Source organism: Montipora capricornis, chromosome 10 (genome assembly GCF_036669925.1).
Source record: "Montipora capricornis isolate CH-2021 chromosome 10, ASM3666992v2, whole genome shotgun sequence".
NCBI classification, from domain to species: Eukaryota; Metazoa; Cnidaria; class Anthozoa; order Scleractinia; family Acroporidae; genus Montipora; species Montipora capricornis.
The window spans coordinates 35,223,870-35,228,869 of NC_090892.1; the positions used below are offsets into that span (position 1 = coordinate 35,223,870).

The 5,000-nt window shown below is 36.6% G+C and overlaps 1 protein-coding gene across 1 annotated transcript in view; it reads right to left on the reverse strand.

Moving 5' to 3' along the window:
• The window catches only part of LOC138022317 (nose resistant to fluoxetine protein 6-like), a 38,873-nt gene that overhangs the window by 28,143 nt on the left and 5,730 nt on the right, over window positions 1-5,000 (reverse strand). The window lies entirely within an intron of this gene.

The window sequence follows — 5,000 nt, forward strand, 5'->3', positions numbered from 1 at the left end:
AACATTATTAATTTTTCTCTTTGAGTGCTAATAGTACAGTATCTCTCACGAGTAAGGGCAGCGAACGAGCACAGTATCAGCACAAGAGTATAAAAAGTCATACCTGTATCAATCCCAAAGCTGCCATACATGTAAGTAATGTTTTGTTTGTTCTATAGATACAGTACTGATGAAATGTCCAGATTAAAAAACAATTTGTTTTGTTTCGAAATGGCAAAACAGTGGTCATCAACTGCTAAAACATGCATGTTGTGTAACATGAAACTGTAAAGGTTATGAAAAACAAATAATTATTACAAATTGTAATGTCAAATTGAGTCATACATGTAAAAAATGTTAATGTAGTAGAGAAAAATGATATTACCCCACAAAAGTGTCTTACAAGGAAGGGGAAGCTTTCCTTTTATTGGTTAATTGTGTTAGTTACCATGACATCCGCTATATCCTCACACGTAAAAGATAAAAGTAATATCTTCACTGCACGAGGTGAACACGCATGATGTTTTTCAGAAAAAGGAAAATCCTACAGTGTAGCATTTCCCCAGCATCCATATACCCGGCAATACATGTAAAGTTTATTTTATAAGGTTAGCTTTAAAATGATGTATTGCATTAGACATTACCCAAAGATAATTTTAACCCTTTAACTTAAGTAATCCCAGTGGCCACTTACAGATTTTAGCCGAGCTCAGGTGTGCAAAGCGCACTAGCAGAGCACCACGGGTAAGATTTTTGGGGAAATCTATCCATGTGAGAAATTTTGGTTATGACGTCACCTACATCTCCCAGTACAGACTGTTGGGGTGCAGGTGGGGAGGCAGGACAGCCTTTTGGGCAATTTTCCTTGGCAGGAAATCGCCTGGCAGCATTGCAATTGGGAACTGGCGTTTTTCTGGTGGGAAATCATATTAGTGACAAGCAATGGGATAAAGAGCAGGAAAGAGCACAAGAGAAGAGGTGATGAAGATTAAGCAAAGAAATCCTCGAGAGAAACCCAGAATCGAGAAGAGAAAATTTTAATGAAAATCAATGTAAAGCTGAAAGAAATGGAGTGAGAGACAAATTAAACACTTATTTACAATTATAGTTAGCTTTCAGGTAATGTGTTCCTTCCTAATATATGCCTCGCTGCCTCATATATTTTGTAAAACTAGATATAAGAAATGAAGATGGCCTGAAAACATTTGCAATTCCCTGTTAACAGTTCTAGATTCTGACGTATTTCAACAATCACATTTATAGGCTTTTTGGGTGAAATGGATGTCCAGTTGGGAGCTGCTTTGTTTGACTGTGAAGTTGCAGTCGAGTAAGCGAATGAACAAGGTACTAAGTTTAAGGTTGACTTTTTAGTTAGTAAAGATTTTTGCTGTTGTTCTGAACTGAAGGGAAAGGGAGTAAAGATTTTCAGTCAAATGGAAAATGTTGTGAAAGTGATTACTGTGCATGTAATTTAAGTTTCAGTTGTTGATTAAAATTGTTGGTTATTGTTTGCAAGGCTTGTTTGCTGTCAGCTCAGAGGTGTTTGATCGCTGTAAACTGTACACACTGACAATTAATTTTGTACTTTATGCAGAAGCATAATTATTTCCATAAACTTAATATTGCTTTCTGGGTTTAGGAATGGGAGCTCCGCCTTTAGGCTTGGCCTAATTCATATACACATGTACATTGTACTAATGTTTAAAACATCAGGCATATTGTTTTGGAGAGGGGAGCATCCAAAATAATAATAACCTTTAGGGTCATCATGTGAAAAAAATGGCAAGCTGAGGGGAGTTTATAATTTCCAAATGACACTCCCCCAAATCCCACCAGCCCCCTCCATCTGTCAAAAAATGAACGGTCCCTAAAGTAAAAAGAAAATAGCCCATTGAAAATCACATTTTCGGAGTCCCAAGATATAAAAATTCAGGCTCATGTTCATCTTCTAATGTCATTGAAAACAGTATTGAAAACTTAATTTAAGGAAATAATGGATGCATAATTATTCCAAATTTCAGGCCGTCCTTTCGTATACGAGCAGGTCTTATGCAAGTTTAATCAGGGTTTGCCTTATACTGTAACTATAACGAAAACAAATTCACTACTACATGTAACGGATTGGAAGAAAGCAAATTCCCTAAATTAGGCTATGCAAACCAGGTAATATCCACTGTACTGGGTGCTGGCCTCCAGACAACAACTACATGTAAGTCAAACACATTATTTTTCATTAATGCAACCATATAATGTAGGGTTTCAAAGTACAGTACATGTTTATCCTTATAGTACTACTTTATCCTTGAGGATTCAAATTTACCCTTTTGCTATTATGAACATATAATTATAAACCAAGTTACTACAGGAAGATTACTGACAGCCCCCTTTCTTCCTAGCAGTTACTGCAATGAAGTTAATTTTGGGCAAAACAAAGAATAATTATTTCACCGACAAAAGTTATTCTGCATAAAAATTACACTGAAGACTCGCATTCACTAACCCAAATTAAGCCAAATTTGTTCCTTCATTAAAGTTACAAACACTTTTTGGCTACTTAACAATTTTGAAAGCTCTAATATAGGCCACTTGTCTTTCTGTTTTCTTACCCAAACAGTGCTTCATAGTTGTTGGTCTAACAGTGTCAACCACATGATTATATTCTTTGTAAAGAACCTATGTTTCAAGCTTATCACTTGCTAAAAGAACAGCTACAAGCTCCATTACAACAACTCCTCAACGAGTGTCCAGTGTACTGTCATTGTTCCACCTGCTTTGAATTCAGTAAAAAACTTTCCACTTAACCTTTCTGTTGAACTGTCATGATGTCACCGCTTTCGAGAGGAACATGTGATTAGTGCAGAGCCTGACGATGGCTTCTTGCCTCTAATATTATTGCAGTTTATACACTGACAATACATATTACACCCCATCATATTTTGGAAACACTTGCAAATTAACTCCCCATAAGCAAGATATAAATTGGATTGTCACTTAGAGTCCTACATATCTTGGGCAAATTGGCAAAACTGGGAAGTTTAACATTGCTGTGACAACCACAGTTGAGATGCACAATGCATTGGAGGCAGCAAGTGGCACAGAATTTCCAAGTTCTGATGCAAAGTGGCCATCCTGTAAAAATGCACTAATTTGCTTCTGCTTTATAATGTTTTGAAGTGAGGAAAGGCGCATTGAAAGAGGGATTTGCAAGCCACTCATCCACAATGGTTTGTTGTAGTGCTGTAGCCATTTCAACAGTGTAATATATATGTGTTCGCACCTTTCATTAAACCTCAATTTTCCATATATATAGCTGTATGTGCCTTTGTTTCAGCGTTTTAAGTGCCTTTTGCCAACTGCTGCTGTATCATAGTTGCCAAAGATACAATTTCCATCACCAGGAATTTTGATTCGTTGCAAATTGTTTAAATGAAGAAATGCATCAAGATCTGTTCCACTGTACTGAGTATTACATGTACAATATTACTTTCTAAAATAATTAGCCACAATTTAGGATAGTACACACACTCTCATGGGTCAATAGTTGTGTTTGGATAAGAGTATGTAGGAAATATGGTAGGAAAATACTGTATGGGCGTGTATCAAGAAAACAAGCAGCTTCCTTCATTTGTCGAAATATTTTTGAGAAATAATTATTTCATAAAAGCAATAGCGGACTGTGTTTACATAGCTTCATCTAAACACTTAAGGAGTTGGGAGAATTTTCAACAGTCATGCAAACCTTTGACTGCATCTCTGGTTTCATAACTGTCTCGAATTCTCCCAACTCCCTGTTGTGTTTAGATGAGGCTATGTATAAACTTGGAAAAAGTACTTCATTGCTTATATAACTGTCTAACGCGACACGATTTTACTTGTCAATGGCAGTCCCCTCAGGCCTTAAAGGGTTTATTTTAAGGAAATGAGTTTTAAAGTATATGTAATGAGATGTGAGTGTTACGAAAACTAAGACCTAAGACCTAAGACCCTTTGTAAACAGTGGAAATTACAGGAAAGCAACCTGGGAAAACTTACCACTAGTCAGAGATTTGGGTGCTGGATGTTGTCTCCTCACGTCGTTTAATTTAAACAGACACAACGCCACGATAAGCTTGAATGTTGCATGACATAAAAAAAGTGACATTTATTGGAAACTAAAGATAGGGTTTTCGGATAACAAGAAATTCAGTCTGTTAACCCTTTGGTTATAACAAGAGTCCACATCTTGGCTGAAACCACTAAAAATGTGATACATGCATTTTTCTGTCAGTACACATCTTCCAGTTTCAAAACAAGTCAACAATTTAGCTGTAAGTGACGCAAACAATAAACGGATGCCCGTAGATGGTCAATTTTGTTATGATGCCTGATAGGGTAATGAACAGTTTTACATGTAGGACATAAGTGATTTTCTGTAAGTTTTTCCACATTTGTCTCACTCACAAGCTTATGTCCCAGCTTATTACGATGAGGATATGAAATATCATCTGTTAGGGGGTGGGGGTACATCGCACTATCCCGGTACTTTGACACAATCTTTATAAGAAACATTGAAATCAGTATAAACAGAAACAAAACACGTCATAATAGAAACTATAACTACTTTAATAGTTTAATTATAAATTATAAACTAGAAAATCCCCTGCCACTCCCCCCACCCCCACAGGCAGTACCACTGTTTTTTGTTTGCATGACTTACGGCAAGATTGTGGACTTTTCTGATACTGGAAGCAGAATAACAAATGTGTATCGCCAAATAATTCTTGTATCACATTTTTAGTGGTTACAACCAAAGGGTTAACAGACTCGGAGTTTATCCTTATTTGAAAGATCTTTAGTTCCCATGCCAATACCAAATGTTGCTGTTTTTATTTTTCTGTCACAGAACATTCAAGCGTGTCATGGCGTTGTGTCTGTTTAAATTAAACCATGTATGCAGATAACATCCAGCACCCAAATCTCTGACTAGCGGTAAGTTTTCTCGGGTTCCTTTCCCTGGTCTTAGTTTTCGTACTACGAACGTA